General features: G+C 47.2%; 1 protein-coding gene and 1 long non-coding RNA gene across 2 annotated transcripts in view; one reads left to right on the forward strand and one right to left on the reverse strand.

Moving 5' to 3' along the window:
- Positions 1–20,085, reverse strand: part of LOC139992685 (uncharacterized) — a 45,640-nt gene extending 25,555 nt beyond the window's left edge. Inside the window, exons 1-2 of the long non-coding RNA XR_011801177.1 lie at positions 20,020–20,085; positions 19,715–19,912 (exon numbers count right to left, since the gene is read on the reverse strand). This is a non-coding gene — a long non-coding RNA (uncharacterized lncRNA). The remainder of the gene's footprint in view (positions 1–19,714; positions 19,913–20,019) is intronic.
- Meng (serine/threonine-protein kinase meng-po) overlaps positions 1–20,766 on the forward strand; it is a 215,426-nt gene that overhangs the window by 183,744 nt on the left and 10,916 nt on the right. The window lies entirely within an intron of this gene.

The raw sequence follows: 20,766 nt of genomic DNA on the forward strand, positions 1-20,766 counted from the left end.
TGACAGATGGAAAATTTGGAATAACATTCGTTCGCAAGACGCTTTTGACGCTTGCTGACCAAATTAAATTCAAAAATTGATCAAACACGCGTATACTAACTAGACCAATTCGTAGTTAAACGTTAAACGAGAATAATCTCCCGTGCCGATTCTTTACTCGTATAAATTTTCAACTTCGATTCTATTAAAAACGTAACGCTGAAAGCCTCTTCTCGACTGTACCATGATTGCCAGGACAGAATATAAAACGTAGCTGCTTTGTAAAACGTAGTTTCTGTCGCGAGTTCCGACTATACATAGCGTTTAAGAAGGAATATCCGCTTCTTGAAACAGCGAATAGTCAGCGAGGCATTGGAATCTATCGCGTAGATTTTATTCGACTCGGCGGGGACGCGTCAAGCTTGCGCAGAGGAAAAACTAGAATCGCGATGCGGTCCCGAAGTGGAAAGGTAGCTGTTCAGATTTTGGTTTAATGGAAATTTAAGATGGTCCTGGGTGGTTTTTCTCTGGCGCGCTGGTTCCAATCTCGATTGGCTGCATAGTCGGCCGGTGCGCCAGATCAACAGATATATGGCCTATAGGAAAGTTGTATTCGCGGATGAACAAGCGAACGGACAAACGAACGGGCAAATGCACGCGCGTGTACGTATCGGGGGATTTTCAACTGCAAAATTTATAGCACCTACCTACTCCAGAGGGTACGGGCCAGCCTGCACGATGGGGTGGAGGATATAGATTACGTACGGCTCAACTATGGAGCAGTATTTTCCTCTGGCTCACGCCCGAGCGAACGCACGCTGCGACGCAACGAGACTGCCAGCAAAGAAAGAGAAAAAGCCAAAGAAGAGACTTTGTATTCCCTGTAGCGACACTTATCTCCTTACGTACTCGCATTTTCCACGACTCCGGCCCGCCCTCCCTGTCTCCTTCCTTTGCTCCTGCTCCCTTTTACTCTTTTCCCTTGCCTATCGGCTCGCCAATGGCGTAGCAACGTCTTCGCGATACCGATATCGTCTGTTCAACTTCGGCTCCTTCGTACAGTCATCTATCCCGCGACACCTTTTAGCACGTCCAAGACGAAGACCGAGGAAACAACGATCAGCCGTCTTAACGCACTCTACAAGTAAAATCGAAATTTGCGACCGCTTGTTTTCTGATATCGAGTCAGCTGGTGATACGCATTGTAGTTCCGATGAAGACGGTAGACTGTATTTCTAACAGTTAACTGTTAACTACGGTTAGTATCGACTATCGTGTTTTTTTACAATTAGAAAGTTTCTTAGTATCGAGAAAATATGGAGGAACCGTTGTGGATACGAGCAACTTCTCGCAAACACGAGGACCGATAATTAAAAATTTGTCCACGTTTTACATCCGATGTTCAACAGCGAGCAACTAAGGTTGGTCTAAGTAGCCTCGAAGCATTAATCACTGTTCAAAGAAGAACATATTATCAACGACTTGTCAAGATTATCCGCGTCGCTGCTCCATCCAACTTTACAGCAGATCCTTCTCTCGGAACGTGTTTGCTTATGCGAGTCTTCCCTCCCTCCATTCGTCTCGTGGACTAGACGTCGGCTCGTCGCGTCTCTTCTGCGGGTCCGGCACATTTCGCAGTCGACGATGAAGACGAGGACCGTGACGCGAAGAGACCAAGAATACCGAGGACGAGGAAGGAACGAAGGAAGAGGAAGCAAAACTACTGGCGGAGAAAGTTTTTCCGTAGTCGCGACGGAAATCCGTAGGAAAATATTTTTCCACGCGCCTCGTTGACAGTTGTCACGAGAAACTAGCGCGAGGATGCAAAAGTAAGAGGGAGGAAGAAAAGGAAAAAGAAGAGAAACAAAGTGACCTGACTTTTAGCCTGTTCTCGTGAAACTCGCAGCGTTTCTTCGTTTCATAGCTATTTCACGATACGCGTCGCATCGAGGTTGCGATCGTTGCATACAAAGTGTTATCGGAAACGAATTTCTTCTTAAAAAGTCCGCTATAACTGCCTCCATCGACCACTCTTCGAATTGGTTTCGTGGAACGGGTAGCTGGGATATCCCAGAGACTACGACACGTGGAAGACCAATGGCAAAAAACATAGATAAATTACTCGGTTTTACGTGGAAAAACCGTGGCAGATTGAAAGAATCTCGTCGCGTCCAACTACCCTTTGCAATTAGTAGGCGTTTCGAGCTTTGATTTCTCCGTTGCCTGTAACATGATCGAGCCGCCTCTTCGCTTATATCGGTAAACATTTCCGCGACTGTTTGCAAGCGTACCGCTGATTATCCTGCCGAATTGTACTCGCGAAAGCCGCGCAACACCGTTGTCCGAATAGTTATATTTCCAGGCCATAATCTACCGCCAAGACCGCAAGGGTAATAAAACGCTACCCGTTTGCCGACTATGGAAATTTACCAATGTCCGATTACGTGCCAAGTGCACGCGGGAATTCCCCTACTATATCTACCGGCAATGTTAATACGCGCGAGCTACTCGACGATGCGTCGAGGATTCCGCCACGCCGCGCCGTTTAGCCCTTTCGTTACGGATGTCTGCCGCAAACAAAGATCATACTAACGCGGTAGAACTTTGTTCGTACAGTGGTTCAAGAATACGTTTCTGCACTTATCATAGAAAAGTTTCGTGCATAGACATAGCGCTTTTTCCCGTTACGATTATAACAATCGACACCACGAACAGGTCGATCACCTTATCTCTTGTGAGATGATAGAGGTGTTCGTTGTGTAATAAAACTGTAATCAACAGTTTTATAAGATTTATCTTTTTAACAATTTATTACATTTATTATTGCGCCGTGTCGGAAGATATATTTGATAATTGTATACTTGCTAGTTGCTTCGTATAAGCAAAAAGTAAATTAGTAGACCGTAGTGAGGCCTAGGTTTGCAGCAATGGTAGATGACTACGTCGAGATTGAAAGAACAATAGATTTGACTGATCTAAATGTGTAACGATAGTAGATGAGATGCGCTTAGATGGAAAAAACAGTAGATGACTGCTCTGAGGATAAGACAGTTGACTCGACTACACGAAGATTGGAAGAACGGTAGAAGATCCGTCTCGTACTATTAAGGAGGAAAGCTCGGTGTGTGTGCGCCTTTGTGAACTAAGAACGCGGACTAGTTGTTCACACTTTTCGGTAGAAAAGCGAGGGTAACGATCCGCGATGCCCAGTGGTTATAGCCAACGTTAATAAATAAAAATATGAGGAGAAAGTCTCCTGCGGATGTGGCTCATGGGTGTCCTTGTTCATGGGAAAAACCTGCTATTTCGCTAGACAAGCATCCGCTTTCTCCGTAATTTGTACATAAGGACTGTTTTAATGACCATCCATAAAGCGAAAATACTTATATGAATAGAGATTAAGCTCAAAAGATTCGGTTTATGGTGGTTCCTTAGGTTTATCGCGGGTCAGTGTAACGATGGGTAGACCTTGGCGGCCAGACCATAAGTATTAATATTAATATTACACATAGACATAGTAATATTACTTATGCGTATTATACAAAACATTTTCAAGGGATTCTTTCAAAGGGTAGGAAGCGTTGCTCTCGATTATGTTATTCGTTTAACCGATTCGTCGTTACGCTGTTAGTGCAAATGGGGCAAAGCGACCGAACGCTTGTGAGCGACGATGTACACGTTCAAGTGACATTTCGATGCTTCGAAGCTGTTGATTATATCACGAGATCAGTTTGCCTCGCACGATGTCGTATCGTTATTCGTACAAGAGTTAAATTACCACGACGAGCCAGACTCGTCGTTCGAGAAGAAGGAGTTAACTCGTGATTTCTTTGCCTTTAGCGCGCGTCGTCGATCCAGATATAAAGTCACGGTGCTGAATCGCACGGGGAACGAATTTCGACAACGTCGTTAATCACCAGATCGGGAAATAAAATCATTCGGATGTTCGGAATCGATCAAGCACGCGTCGTATTTCACTATCATATGTAGATCGTCACGCGTGACGCGCGTAACTGTCCTGTTCGCGAAAAGTTTGATTTATTTTAACAAAACGAAATTCCAGTGGAATTTGTACCGGTGCGCTGGGCCGACCGTTAACCGCAACGTGGATACGAATCAATTGAAAATGAAAAACGTTGTATTTTTGCGTCTCGTTGCTTTCCGAATAGCTATCCAGGTATCCACATCGGGAGAAAATCTGTTTGAACGTGAATTGATTTCAGGAAATCGGTCGTTGAATAAAGTATAGTAGAAAACGGGTTAAAGATTGAAATTCTCAGCTTCGAGTTACCGAGTTGACCCTCTCTCTACGGACGAGTACGTTCGAATGTATTATGTGCCAGAAGGCACATTCGTATGTATTACGATCGACGACGAACGCCCTACACGCACGCTGCTTTTCCAAAATACTTTCTGTAAAATATAATAACAGGCAAACTCTCTGCTGTACCGTTCGCGTGCATCCGAACGCTTTGTTCAATTTATAATAACTTTACGTACAATGCATATTTTAGCAAAGTGTACAAATTAAAGATGAATCTTCTGCCTAATTAGAGGCAACGGTTGCGCTACCTTTGATGCAATCGCCGAGCTATAAATTTATATTAGCCATTAAAAATGTAGCGATAACGTATTTTACTATTTGGGTACTGCATAGCGGCACGTTCGAAACTCATCGTCGATCGAGCGGCCGTCCATCAGTGACGGTATATCTCAAAGAATCGCGTTCTATCATCGATCCATCATCGATCGACGAGCTTTTATTGCTGTTCGACTTTGTCGCCAGACCGGCACGTAAGTGTCGCAACGACGCGAATCTTTTTCCCTGAATGTCGTTTCTTTCCGCGACAACTCGTCGAACTTCTCTCGCTGTTGTTCCCACAAGACACGGCCGTTTCGCAAAAAGAATGGACAGACTTTCTGTCTGTCATTTATTTCGCAAACGAGCCAGTTCGCGGGGGAATTTCTTGCGCGCAAACCACCGCGAACACCGTGTTCTCGCGGACGTCCAAAGAAACGACGTCATCGCAAGCCACGCTCTAACGTACGTTATTTTCGTTGCGTTGGCGTTTGCTATGAAAAAAATTGTGAAACCAAGACGAGACAGTTTCATCCTGCGAAATATACAAAGACACCAGTTCCCACGTAAACGTGCCTCGAGTCTGACCGCAATTCGCCGCTCGAGATTCGCTGTAAGCCTCGAAAGGTAAACCTAAATCGCGACGCCTCCGGGCAAAACCGTAAGGATCGCGTGGAACAGCGAATGGTGGGCCGAAAAGAATAGATGGTATTTTCTACGATGGCGTTCTAGATATTCTTTGTGTCCCTCTATCATCGATGCCCATCCCTCTTCCACCCTCCTTCATATATCTTTTCCGATTCGTTCAACATTCTGCAGACAAAAAGATTATATTCGCGTCGGCCTTCGGCGACGATCGTGTTCGCCTCGACCGCCACGACCCTTCGGTGACGTTTCTAACTTTTCCAGTTGTCTCTTTCTCGCGCGGAGAAAAGGTAAGCATTAAAGGTAAGTTCGATGAAAACTGGCGACTCGGAGGGAAGGAAAGAAAGACGAGTGGCAGAAAAACGTCGCGGTCGTTTCCACCTAGGAGGAGGAAAATGCATCCGATTCGCTAAGGCGGACTAAATTGCTGGAACGCGAGCTAAGGGACCATAATTTCCTTCGCTGCCGCCGGTTTTTCGTCTTTCAGCTCGTTCTCCGGTTAGTCGGACGATCCTCTCCTCTCCATTCGGTCTCCGTGTGTCTCGACGATGCAGTCACTATGCGTGCGAAGAATAAATACGTTTTTTTAAGACGACTGTCCTGCTTACGGTCGGTGGTCGATGGCAAGCGTAGTTTGCCAAGCCCTCGAGAAATACCGGGTCGCAATTTCGCGTAACGAAAAACAAATAGCGACCATCCATCGAGCCCGCCGACACTGGAAAGCGCATAGGAGAAGAACACGCGAGGTAAAAAGGTAAGACGAACGAACGAAAAGATAAGAGATACGAAGAGATGAGAAAAGGGGAAAAGGGAAAAAAAAGACGAGGGAGGAGGAGTTGGGCAGGGGATACGCGTGAGACGCGATGGACGCGCAACTTTTTAATTCCTCGTAGCGCGATACGCTACGGTACCGATTTCTAAATTTTCTTCAAAATTTCTCATATTACGTTCTTATGTTGTATATTTTATGTTTTCACAGAGAATCAGCCGTTGCTCGGTTATACCACCGACGAGTCACCGGACATCGTTGTATCGTAGTTTCGTCGAAAGTTGAAATTCCGAACGCGAGGAAAATTGGCGAACGGTTCGCCCGCCGGGAAGACGAACGAGAGGTTGTTTAATTTCGAAGAAAATGCATTACACGAGCAACGCGGGGCGAGAGAATAGAAAAGCGTGGGTTTAAATTTTGACGGGATCCGAAGCCGGTCTGTGCGGCTTCGACAGTTAATATTTGAACGGGATCTAACGCCATAGATGTCGGACGAAACCATGGCGTTCATAGAAGCGCGAGCGAAAAAAGTGGCGCGCGCAAGCATTACGATTTTAAAATTCGAGAGAAAAACCGATTGTTTCTCGAACGAGCGTGAGTCAACTACCCGGGAGTTGCTTCCAAGAGAAAGACGATTTTCAAATATTTACGGGAACGTTCCGTAAACCAAACGAAACGGTACCAAACCAAACCCCAGAATATCACGTTCTCTTCCAAAACGTTTTCCTTCCTAGAAACGCTATCGCTGCAGCAGCGATGCGAAACTTCGCCAGTCGTCGAATCTAGACGTATCGCGTTGTATCGATCGCGCCGAGAGGGAGATTCAGCCGATCGATGGCTACGTCGAATTTCGAGACGTTTCCGAAATATATTCCGTCGCTCGTTACGCTCGAATCATCGAGCATCGCGTTTCATGATCTCGGAGAAGAAACGAGAAGATAAAAATAGTCACGACGTTTTTGGAAACAGCTGTTCGATAGGGAAAACTAATCGATCCAACGAGTCGAAACTTGAAAAATCGTCCTCGTCTCGAACGATATTTACTACGGAAATTACTCAAATGGGGGAGAAAGCGAACAATTTTTGCCTATCTTAAGGTACGATCTTTCCTTTACCGTGTTTCTTCTTCGCGTAAAAGCTGATTTTTACAGCGAATTATTTTATACGTCACGGATTTACGTACAATAAGGTGTCTACATAAGTTTTACGATAAATGGATTACGGGATCGATCGACCGTGCGAGACTGTGCAAGTACATCTACCAACTGATCGTCCTTGGAGATACGCGCCAAGAAGTACAGTTACCGATAAACCGTAAAGGAAAGGGGTTGGGAAACGAGGGGTGAGAAGAAGGAGGGAAGCGTTGTCGGTCGCGCTTGTTCGCATTCTCGTGGCGAAAGAATTTCAATGGAGAAAGGATACGCAGCACGACGTGAAACGCGGCAAAATCGTTGAAAATCCTGCTCGGAGAAGCGTCGAGTGCCCTGGCAGATTGCCATTGTCGCCGGTACAATTCAATCGCAAAGTTAGCTAGCTCCCTGTAGAAATCACATAATGTGCGGTTACCCAACCACTCCTCCGTTCGTCCCTCTGCGCCGTCGTACGCCCATGGCTTTCACCCTATTCCGTTTCTCTCGCGCTCTCCTGCTTTCTCCTGCCTGCCCCTCCCTTCTTCCACCGTCATTCTATCTGTCTCTGTCCCTCTTAATAACTCCCACCCTGCCTCTTTCGCAACAGTCGTCCCATGGGAGCCAACAAATCAAAAACACCCCCAAAGAGCCACCCCGTTGGAAGTTGGCGGAGCCGCGACACCGACTCACGAATCACCGTCGGCGGCAAACTCGAGAAAGGAGCTAAATTAAAATGCATCGTGAGACGAGTAGTAGGAAATTACGTCAGTGTCTGTGGAAAAGAGCGCGAAATCAAGGCCACGAGAAGTCTGGAAGCAACGCCGGCATTGTCCGCCCTCTCGTTTCCACTGTCTCTTCCAGGCGATAAATTGAAACAAACGACAAAGCAAGGCAGACAAAACGATCTCGACTTTGCCGATAAATATCTTAATTACGAGCCGGCTCTTCAGGGCATGTCGAAATCTAGGAAAGTTCGCAGCGAGAAGTAGGTGCGCAAACTGCCATTCGAATCGTAAAGCTTCGTTTCGGCGGGACTCGCTCGCGTTCGTGATCACGTATTTCCATACGCGTGGATCGCGAAAACGACGACGAAACGAAGGAAAGGGACGAAGGAAAAGGACGAAGGTGTACGGCATGGAAAACAATTCCGGATCGACGCTTTTATCCCGGCACTTTTCATCTACGTAATCGCGTGTCACGTAGGTAAGGGAAAACAAAAAGAGGAGAGAGGAGAGGAGAGAGAGAGAGAGAGAGAGAAAAAAAGTAAAGAGACGTAGCATCGTCCAATTAGAAGCGGCAAACGTTGGTAGGAAAAGAGGGTTGGGGCTGGGAGAGCGAGGAGCGAGCTTTGAGCCGTGTAGTTTGTAGGTCGTAGCGGTGAGTAGAGGTACGTACCGTTTGACTGAAGCAGGTGTTTAATTTAGCGGTACTTGGTAACACGCGTTGTAGGCCGTAAGCCTAAGGCAGATGGAGAGAGATGGTGGAGGGTCAGAGGTACGAGGTGGTGCTCGGAAAAGGTGAAGGGCGGACGAAGAGAGATACGGCGAAAACGGCATGCGGAAGGAGAAGGAGGTGGAGGGTAACGAAAGAGAGAGCCGGGAGAAGAGGAGAAAGAGCGAAGAGAAAGGAGGGGAAAGTGAGAGAGTGCTCTTGGCTTTAGCGTGCAGGGTCTGCCTACTCATGGTAATTAAATGCCAGGCAATTTACAGGGCATGCATTTGCCGAAGGCTGGGCCACGGTACCGTGCGAGTTGCTCCTTATGCTCGGTAAAGCCGCACGCTCGTTCGCTTATTCGCTCGTTCGCTCGTTCGCTCGTTCGCTCGTTCGTTCGGTAACCTGGTTGCGCGCGTCCCCGTGCTCAAACTCCACGGAAACGGCAACAGGAGAACCATGTGTTTCGCGAGCTTCGGTTGCTTCGACGAGCCTCGAGTGACCCGTCGGCTAGCCACCTTCCGCGTACACAACGCTTCACCCCAACCCCCGACTTATGTTCGCTGACTCGCTCCTCTCCTCTCCTCTCCTCTCCTCTCCTCTCCTCTCCTCTCCTCTCTAGCCATCCGCACATCCACCCATATATCCGTCCATCTATTCATCCATCCATCCTGTTGGAAGCCGGCTTGCCACCCACAAACTATCCGCTTGTTTCCTTAGCGCGATTAATCCGGGCCAATTTACGTCGGCAAGTAGACCGATCGCCCGTACGAAATCGCATCGCAACGACTATCCTTTAGAATTTTTCAGCCCAACGAATTTTCTCCGATTAGAAATTCTCGCCCGTTTTCGCGTCCACCAGAAACGATATATAGGAGTGGAAGGTACGCGTACACCGGGCGTAGATCGAATAAATAACCGGATCGATAAAACGTTAATTCAACGGACACGAGGCGGGGCAAGGGAAGCGGACAAGAAAAGAGGCGGCGTTAAACCGTTTTAATCGGAAGGAGATGCTCATAGTTTTCGGTCGGGTCTGGCGTTCGTAACTTTCCCTATCTCGGTAAGCTTTTATCGCGAGCACGACGCGCCACGACGGAGTTTTTGCTACTCCCACCTTGTCACTTGTTGATGTCGTGGAGTCGAGGGGTTCCGGTAGAGACCGGAACACGGTCGGCGGTTACCACCCTCACGGTCGAGCATCGAGCACCGTGTCGCAACACCTCGTCGTCTCCTGCGGGATAAGGAGAAAATTTTAGTTCGACGGACGCTTCTTGCTGCGAGGTAGAGCCAACTTTCGATCTGTGCGAAGCGTTCTCGACAAAGTTTACTCTTTCGGACTTTTTATATCGAGTCTCCGTCGGATAACTTCTGGAATCGCGTCTTGCGCGCGTCACCCCCTTAACCTCGGTACGCTTCTCGGGCAAATCCATATTTTAAAATTCGTTCGACGATTTCTTCTTTCCCTTATTCGAAGCCGGAAAAATCGAGGCACCGATTAAAAAGAAGCAATTTCCGTTGTGAAGCAACCGGCTCGAGCATCTTCGACGAATGTATCGCCGGAGAGGTTCGGTCGTTAAAATAACTCGGCGGTTATCGATTCTTCTGGTAGGTTTCGAAGCCGAGAAGAAAGCTGGATCGACGCGACGCGATGATTATACCAGCGACGAGCGAGAGCTGTTCCGCATATTTTCTCGCTTCTCTTTGGCTCTCCAGCCTCCGACGAATGCTTCTTCCCAATATCAACCGGATATTCCCCGTTATTCATTTTTCGAGAAAATGCACGATCCTTGTTAGCATGCAACGTTGTACGCACGCGGTTAGACAGAAATTCGGTTCTAGTCGAAACGAATCGAACGGTCCGGGCGTAGTGGAACGGGAAGAAACTTTATTCGAAAGAAAGAGAAAGGTGGGAAAGATAGAGGAAGCGGAGAGAAGCCGGTGGTTCGAGTTGCGGGGCCACGTCGTTCGTTGTCATCGTTCGACGTCATTACCGGAGCTCGTCGAGGCGGATATTCCGTATCTCCGAAGTAACGCGTAACAACGTCACTGTTTACCGTCTTTCGGCTGTACGCGCTGTTATCCGAGTATCTCGTTTCGCCAAGATCTCCGGGTTATCGATTCCGTTCAGTTGGCCGCGTTCGCAGACTTGAATTTTAATCGACGACGCGACGGAGATTATAACGCGCGTTGCACGATCCTGCCAAGCCGACAAATTAGAAAATTCCGGAAGCTCGTGTAAACCACGGGGGGAAAAAAGACCGCCGCTTTTTCTCCCTGCCTCGATTATTTTTTGCCTTTATTTTTCGCCCAACGTCGTTAGCCTCGAAATAAACTCGTAACCAACGTGCGCGAAACCTCCACCAAAATCGCAACCGCGTTTCGCGCGGTGAATATTTTATGCCGTTGCATTTCGCCTGATAGAAACGTCCGGACTATCTCCCGGACTATCTTCCGTCGGACACGTCGCGCGTCGCCACGAAAAACCTAACAGACCGCGGTGCATCGAATTTCGAACATTTTTCCAGCTAGCGAGCTTTCTCGCGCCCCCACCACGAGAAGAGAGCAGAACTTTTACATAATGGTTAATACTCGGTCGCGTCCCACGCCGCTTTTATAGCCACGCAACCACTGTTCCACTGTCGGAAATAGTCGTCGCCGCCTCGGTGCCTCGTCTTGCCACGATTCCCGCCTCCGTGAAATAAAAAGCCCCCGCCAGCTACGCGTAACCAACGCGTTAACCGATATCGTTGCGGCGATTTTCTTTTTATTTCGTTTCGCTTAAATCACGCGACATGCAACGAAAGGGGACGCCTCCTGATTTCCGCCGCCAACCGATTTAACGGTTCGTTTTCAGATGACAGCCCACGGTCGACCGACGGTTCTCGCTTCGTCAGCCTCGTCCTTTTTTTAAATACACTCAACGTCGCTTCCGACCAGCGAAGACCGTGCGCCCAAGGGCCGCCGTCCCTCCGCGTTCCCCGACAGAAAAATTGCACCTCCATTTAAAAACTCTCCTGTCTACCCGAAAACTTTCGGACAATACAGTTTCCTATCGCGCTCCTTCCGCTCCCATCGAACGAAAATATCGCACAGCACGAATACGAGAGGAAATTTCTATGCGACAACGTTTCCCAACCTACACCTAAAAGTTAACTCGTTTTTGTCAAATTATTCATACGTATATTTGATTAAACAAATCGATCTTAAGCGAAAATTATTGCAATACGTACCACTGTAAAACGCTTTGGACAGATTCTTCGTTTTCGCGTAATACGCGCGTTCCGTGAATCTTTGGAATTTTAAATTTCCTACAAATACAGGAAAATCCGCGGTACGCTGATCGACCAGCTTCCGCTGAATATATATAGAAAAGAAAAAAGAAAAGATAGAATTTTTTTTCGAAACAAGAGTGAAAAAACTGATGGTACAATAAAATGCTTAAGAGGAGATAGCGACTTTAAGAGTTTCCGGTCACGTCCTACCAACGATTCAATTGACGCGCGACACGCTCAGACTACTCGAATCTTCGGTTTCTCATAGCCGTAGCTTTTTAAGGAAAGCCGCGCGGAACCGATATACCCGCCGCTTTCGCCACAATTACTCTCGACATGTAGGTGTTATCGCGGCGGTATAAAATCAGCCTCGAAATGCCTTCAAGTTTAATATATTTTACGGAATATGGTATAAAAAATTACAACGATTCGTTACCTGTATATTGCGGTTTCGTGTGACTGTAAAAGGATGGAGAGGGTGAGCGTACAAGTTCGAGCTTTCGTTGCACCTTATCGATTCTCCAGGCGCTGCGACTAACCTGCAGCATGCATAGGTGTACGACTTAACCGAGCTCGATACCGACTCGTCCGTGTTGGTCGGAGAATCGCGTGGCCCCCGTCACTCGACCCTCGACTTCGCGACTTTAAAAGTCGCACGAAACGCGTACGTTGTCTCGCGAGTCTAAAAGCAGCCGTTGCATACGAGAAACCATGGTTCTGGAGGATATTACGCTACGCGAAACCGTAAGATCCGAAGCAGAAGAACGATAAAGGAAAGGGAGGAAAACGCGTTAGGGGAAGGGAGCGAGGAGAGGACGGCTCGATGCGACGTGATACGCGGAACGTCGTCGGGGTCGTCGTTCGTGAAGCAGGACTCGGCGAGAAGGAAGAAACGAAGGTTGTTACCGCGGCGGAAGAGACCTCGATCCATCACGTGGCAGAAAGGACGGAAATCGATCGATCTCGGGCGTCGGTAGAAACGCGACACGAAAGCCACGGTGGATCCGATTGTTGGAAGGTGAGAAGTGGCGCGGGTCTGGCGATTCGCACGCGACAGGTCGAGGTCGAGATGCAGAGTTTTCAAAGTTCCATAAATGGCGCGTACATCGTAATTTCCATCGGGCAAGTGCGGATAGAGGCGAGCGAGCAGAGGGCGAGCACACGATCGATGGGATCGCGTCTTCGCGTGTCTAACCGCAACTCTGCCTTCTGCCTACAAGGACGACCGCGTTTCCTCGCAGTCGACTAGCCGGTTTGCACGGTCGCGCGATCCTTCCTTCGGTTTGCTCTTGCGAAACTCGACGGACACCTCGACGGACACCTCGACGGACACCTCGACGAGATCGTTTCGAATTGCAACGAATTCGCCGACAAAAGTATATATCCGGCTACCAGGCAAAAGGCAACGGGTTGGAGCACCGGTCGGAGAGAACCGCGATTCCGTCTCGAAGCTCTCTCGTTATTGCTCTCAACCTATCGCGTACATGCAGGATCCTTTCGCGAGCGGTTGGTAATTTCCCGCGCGGCGAGTCGGCAATGATTAAGCTTTCGCTCTACGGTAATTACGCGAAGCACGGAAACACGGCGAGATGTATACAACAACGCGCATTCACCCGCGGCCACAATTCCCTCGCTCTTGCCCTCGCTCTCCTTCTCGTTTCTGTGCACTCGCACACGCGCTCCTCGCTCGCGTTTTCCATGCTCGTCGGCCCGAAGTTAATAATAATTGCGTACACAAAAAACTCTTGCAAACGCAACGACGAGAAACCGAGATGAACGGTACAACGAGAGAGAGAGAGAGAGAGAGAGAGAGCCGCTAGGAGACCGAGGCGGAGTATAAATTCGAACCTCGGTAGAAAGAGAGGTGGACGCGTTACGAAGAAGACCAACGGTATAAATATTAAATTCGTTGAAAAACGAGGCTCATTTGCTCACCGAACGCGCGAAATTCCGCAAATTGTATGATTTTTCTTTCCCCTTCCTCTCTCTCTCTCTCTCTCTCTTACTCTTTCCCAAATTTTCTCCGGGTACTACCGTGCGTTTTGTCCTAAATATCTCGTTACAAGGTCTAAATGAAAGTAGAAACACCCACATAGACGTACGAAAGGGGAAGAGAGTGTATTAGAAAATTGGCGTTTAAAAAGAGAAGAAAGGACTAGCCGGGAAATGGAAGGAAAAGAGAATGGGCCAGTGGGAAGAACAGAGTGATAAGAAATGAACTTTCGCGGTAACATCCTTGTGTTCTCGGCTTAGCTCGACGGTATACCGTTGCCGACCTAGGGCGAAAACATCGTGGCCATTTTCTTCTCACCTGTTCGCGTAGATTGCGGTCTTACGAAATTACGCGAAACAACTTCGCGACCAAAGACGCCGGTCTAACGGACGTCGGATGAACCGAACGACGGGCAAAAGAACGAAACGGTTTCGTTTCCGCCGATGGGAAAAAGGATCGACTGGAAAGCGGATCGCTGCGAGTGCCGCACTCGCCTCGTCGGCAACCGTTTCGACTCTCCAACCTCTCGATCGCGATTATCGAAGCGTGCACGGTCGCGGCTTTTAAAGTTCGACCGGGTTTCGATCGCCTGCACAATACGGCGTTCGTATCCGTTGGTGGCGTGCCGTTGCCTATCCGTTATCCCAAATACGTACGTATCAATGTACACGGGTTTCTGTTCTCGGGTATGCGACGATGGAACCGAGCCACGTATACTCTTCAAGCCGGATACCTTTCGTTGCCTGACAACCTGATCTATCGCTATTTACATAATAGACCTAACGAGAGAAAAACGAAGTCTGGCCCGGGAAAGTGAAGGGAACGCGGAAGAAAAGGTAAAAGCGTAGACGTCTAGCATGTCGTTGGATAACCCAACTATATGACACACCGGAGAAACTGCAAGTTATAAAACGTTAGTCTCGAGCTGCGATCTCCGGGGAATATCTTGCTCGAATAAAGTCTCAAAAAGGGAGGGATAAACGACGTCGGCTCTATTACCGAGGCAAACTCTTCGTAGGCGTCGTTCTCTTCGGTTGACGCACATCGTCAACGCGTATCTTTAACGTTTCTGGATCGAGACGCTCCCGAACGGACGAATTAATCGACCACGTAACTCGATTAAATCATCGGCCATCCCTGGTCGCCTACTAATTTCTATAGTCTAATTTTATCTTTCTTTTCTCGGATACTTGTTAACTTCACTCCTCCGCTCGAGTCTGTGCGAAAGTCACGCTGCGACGGATATCGTTGCGAACGCGACAAAACGTTGCTATCTGGAAAATTTGAAAAGACGGATTTCGTTCTTGCACGCGTGAGCACCGCTCGCGTCGCATCGACTCGACGAAATAACGTAAAAAGCGTATTTTACCTCCGAAGCTTTCAACGTGCGTTTATTCGGTTCGTTAAATTTCGACGATTAAGTCGCCACATAATCTAACTTTGCGTAATGAAACGCGATGACTGCCGTAACGTTGATTATATCGCGTCCGGTTAGTTTCAAATAGTTAAATCGCTGTTTAATAAATATCATTTAACAGGGCTACCCAACGGTCAGTTCGAGGAACCTGAAATACTTGGTAAATCCGGAATTATTTGACGAGTTTATGAAATCCACCGTTCCGTATGCAAACACCTAATAAACGTAACCTAAGCGATCCGGTATCGATAAAAAAAAATATATAAAAAACGAAGCAAACACAGTGGAAAGTGAGAATTCCGCTATGATCGGGCAACGATCGATCGGAGAAACGGAAATTGGTTTACTACCCTTTGGAGGTAGTACGATCGGCTACACAGGCAGGTTGCGTTCGCTCGTAACGCGAGACGACTGCCGTACGAAAGTTCATGGACAACGATGCAAATTGTAGCTAATATGGGATGCGTAGAGGGAAGTTGATGGGACGGCAAAACGAGACGCGAATCGTGTAAAGGACATCAGATAGCGGCGGATCGGGCTATCTGACGATCCGGCTTCCGCCATCGAATTGTACGCTTGGCAAATCAGGTGGTTCGCGGGTGCGCGACGCCACGTTACCCAGTAGGATAGCACCTAATGTAATCACGATAATGGCCATGCCGGGTCAACCAAGAGCTCTACGCCATCGCTCTCGGCATCCCAGACATTCCTGTATCATCGCGTGATCTGGACATGAAAGGGGAAGAGGAATGGGAATGGAGAGGCAGGAGAACGAAGAGGAGGTGGAGGAGGCAAGAGGAAGAGAATGACGATAGAAGGGAAGGGAGACGATACTCCGGTGGAATCCCGGTTACGAACGGCCGCTAACGGCCTTCCGAACAATCGTCGTCCGCCGATGCATCATCGTTCATCGACAGGATTGCAGCTTCTCTTTCGATCGCTAAAAAATAATTTCCCCGTATCGGAACCACTAGCGATGGGATCAAGTTCAATACGTACTTTGAAATCCAGGTCAAACGCAATAACCAAGCTTCGCTTCGCGGCGTTTCACTAACGTTGCGAGCGTGTTGCTACTCGTAACACGTGATACTTCGTTTATCGTATCGTATTAGGTTGTCCGAGAAGTTTCTTTCGTTTTACGAGGAAATAATAGACGCACGACGTTTCTTCTTTTATATTATTTTCTCCGATTACGTACGATCCATTTTGTTTCGTTGAGACAAACATTTCACAGACTTGGTTTCGCGTTTGTACGAAGGTACGCAAAAAAAACACGTTTGCGAAAGAAAGACACTTTTCGGGCAACTTAATGCTTGCCAAACGTTGAGATTGTTAGATGTATGCGAATACAAGGGAACGCGTGGATAAATTGCAAGGTAGAAAATATATATTTTAAAATACTAAAGTTGTTAGAATTTAATCTCAAAGTTAAGATTGATAATCTGTGGAAGACACAATGTTTATGTTAAAACGATATTCAGATATGTTAAAATTCAGTTATGTTAAACAGAACTACAGAACCAAATGTATAAAAGCGAGTGATATAATTGACAAAGTATGCAAGAATCGTTGATCGTTGGCCAGTTACTCTCAGACTGGACGTAGGTAGTGACCCATGATCCCTTAAAATATTTTGAACCTCACTCTCTATACGGTAACGAGTATGACCTGTGTAAGTGTCCTGTTCAAGTGCCTGTGTGGGTGTCTGTGTAAGAATATTTGCGCCTATGGGTGAAATATCGTTGTATTCCGACAAAAGCGTAAATACAAAGTTCGGAATATAATACGAGCTGATCCAGATCCGCACGCTAGCAGTGTTACCCTGTGACTGAAAACCCTGAAGCCAACGTCGCCTATCTACCGTTCATGGTCTGCCTTCGACGCAGTCTTTTGTCTATAGACTGTCGATGGCTTCGGTGCTTGAGAAAGCTAAAGACCGGATGTAAAGTTTCCTTAGAAGTGATCACCAAATGTTCCATTGGAACGAGCACTCGCAATTTTCCAAAATTTATCTTCAACTACGTGTACTTGCGTGTTGCAACGAATCAAATTTATATCTGTGGAAGGCAGACGCGCGATCGATTATCAGCGTAGAATTGGATTACGCGTGAGGGATTTCGACGGCGATCGAGAAAAGTAATTTTAAGAGAACGGAGAATTTTCGTAAGATAAACGTCGAACCTACTCGATCGGATTAAGTTTGCTTGTTTTCTCGAAATACTCGCGCAGCAGGCTTGCGACGTATTCGAGCCCATCGCTAACAACCGCGTTATTCCTTCGGATATCCAAACGCGAACGACCAAACTCATTACGTCATCCTGTGATTGCGTTGGAAAGACGAGACATTCTTTTCCCGAGGATTATCACCTATAGACATCACGGTGTATCGTGCGTAACGATGCTCGTTAACGAATGGCCAACGTATCGCGCGACCCAGCAGACTCTGTTATCGTCCGAAAGCTCGGATCATCGATTCATCGTAGTCCCATTCCAACCGATCCAATCATCCCTTTTTTTTTCTTTTTTTGTTTTTTTTTTTTTTTTTTTTGTTTGATGCTTCTGCGAACCAATTGTCGCGAAACTTTGGCGCCGCGACGATAAAACGGAAATTTGACTCCATGGTTTTTACGTCAGAACTCGGAGCATACCTTTTACTACGATGCTTTTTTACGATAGTAATCGTACGATGTTTCGTACAAGCGAGGAAAAAATTTGCCAGCTGTTGGGGCGCGTAAAGCCTGGCGAAATTTTACATCGACAAATTCAAAAGCATCGACTCTTTCTGACGACACGATCGACAGGTTACGGTTGATCGAGAACGTTGATCAAGTCCTAACCGTGCTAACTGTCGTAATGGCCAAACTTTCCACTACGAGATACACTGAGAAATACTACGAACTACGCAGGAACCCGTGATATATATAATTCGCGCGAACGACAGCCTCGTTCGCAAGTTTCGTCGTAGTACAGTTGCGACAAATATGGAAGAAAGCGTATCTAGTGGGAAATTCGAGCGGAAAATACGTTTGTGTGGAAATAATCTTGAAAACGCCGATACATACTTAGGAAGCTACAACTGCGCGTACTTGGAGATTCGGCCGGTGGTCGTTGCGACGAACACGGCGAAGGTAACCAAGCCAGAGAAGGCAGCAGGTGTGAGCAAAAGGAGAAACGAGCCCGTTAAACGAATTAACGTGCTCCGTGGTCCTCGAACAACTTCCATCCGACTGTGCGACCGACTTCCAGGACGGAACCAACCTATTCGTTTCATCCAACCAAACTTTTCCCTTTAACGTCGCGGTTTTTGCCTTCCTCTTTGATCTTCCCGCTGCACAGATTTCCACGATTCGTTCCATCTCCTTGGAATCGCGTAGGGAAACGCGGCGAAAGCATGAGCTCGTGCCGTTTATCAGCGACGCATAATCCGCTCTTACGCGCGTCGCTTTTACGCATCGTTCGACGAATAGTTTTTTCTATCCGCAGTCGGAAAGCTCGCGGTCGTCTCTTTTTTCCTCCTAGTTGGCATTATCCGCGCTCGTCGTTCGACTTTCTCGGATAAATAACTCGCCGAGGGTATAGGAATCTTTGCGAATCTTTGCGAAGTAAAGTAGCGACGTAACAATGGAAACTGAAACTCGCGGTTTCGCTTGCAAGTCCTACGAAGTTCTATGAATCGGCGTGAAAAAGCAGCGTTCGATAGAACGAGGGGTGGAAAAAAAGAAGGAAAAACAAGCGAAGGAAAACGAAGTAATGTGAGATAGCGACGCGGATACACGACGGATACAGACGAGCAGAAGAGTCATTTGCGAGTCACAGCCTACGAATGCGACAGACAATTCCACTCTCGTAGCGATCAGAAAATCGAGAGGCGCGAGAGCAACGTATATAAATCGGTACATATGCATATTTCGCCTTTGATGGTTAGATTTATTTGCATATTCGGGCAACTATCGAACGCTCCCTTCTCTAAATCGATATATTCAAACACGCATCTGACACGCCGTTGAATAACCAGAGGAAAATAACGGAGATCCGGGCCCGCAGAGTAATACGACAAAACATTGCAAGCTCTCTCTCCCCCCCCCCTCTCTCTCTCTCTCTCTCTCGTTATGCCTGGTACGAATCGGTCGCGATTACGTATGGCGAAACGAAGGTTATCGGTTGGTGTTTCGCTGCCTTAATTGCGTGCAGCGTCAGCGGATAATTGATGAAGTAACGCGATTACCCGTATGGTCGGATAATTCTGTGGATTGTTAGGAAACCGACCATCGTGCAGCGTTGATAATCGATCGCGCGTACAATCTGTTCGTTCTATCGCGCGTGGCAGCGACAGAATAACGAAGCTATTTGTTAAGCTATCGAAATTGTTCCCTTGTCCCTTCGTAACCACGTTTGCGGCACTCGCTCGCTCAGTTTCCCGACGAATACCTCCCCCCCCCCTCTCCCTACCTGCTCAGAGAAAGAACCGTGAAATTACAAAAGTAACAGGAAAATACCTTCTCTCGGCCCTTTCTTCTCTATTCTTCCTTTTCAACACTCTCCAGCCTTTTCGCTCGAGTTTTCCGCTGTTAGCAAACCTCGTGACAAAGAGAACGGATCCAAGGGACAAAGGGATTCTGTTCGAGACGAATTAACCTCCATCTTTTTTTCAATAAACTGACAACTCTGTTAGCCCGGCGTGTGATAATCCACCTCTGGAAACGAATCAACGTGGGCAGCGCGTTTTAAATCGGATGAAAAACAATTTTTCCACTCCTTTTCGCGGTTAATTTTCCACCGGAGTATAAAAATCGCTACGTACCGCGAAAGATTTAGTTCCGATCGATTTTTCGATACGCGATTCTCGAACGTAACTGACAGCGTCACCTTCCGACGGGAAGGCAAACGTCAAACTAGTTTCGATCAGAATCGACGACTCGACGGTCGGTCGGTTCACGTGTGTAAGACACTGCAGACAAATAGGAAAGCACCGAAGAAATCATTTTTCGAGAAAGAGAAAGTCTACGATCAGCAAATACGCGAGGCGTACGCAAACTCCGCGAGAATGATGTTCTATTCGACGTAATGGCCACTGTAAAATACAATATAATAGATGAAACGTGGACGCAACGTAAATCGTGCAACGATTAATTTCATTATTACGTGATTTCAGAAATTATTTGCCCTCGATTTATAGCTCGCTGGAGTAAGTCACAGAGGACGTGAGAAACTCGTGATTTTTTCAAAGTCGGTATTATAGGATATAGCCATGCTTCCTCGGATAAGGTAGATTTCGCTTTCACCCATCTAAGATTAAACGAAAATCATATTACGGCGAGACAAAACCGACAACTATTTCATATGTTTAACTATACTTAACCATTTAATAACACTTAAAAAAAAAAAGACAAAAAAGAAATGTTAAAAAAACTTTAACTCGAGAAGAGAAGATAAATATATTAAGTTTTTCGACGAAGAATAACGAGGATAAAAGTGCACGGAGAGGACCAAGGGGAATGCGAAGGAATGCGGTCCAGGAAATCAACATCGTCTATTCGATGACATTAAA

This window comes from Bombus fervidus, chromosome 12, assembly GCF_041682495.2.
Source record: "Bombus fervidus isolate BK054 chromosome 12, iyBomFerv1, whole genome shotgun sequence".
Classification (NCBI taxonomy): Eukaryota; Metazoa; Arthropoda; class Insecta; order Hymenoptera; family Apidae; genus Bombus; species Bombus fervidus.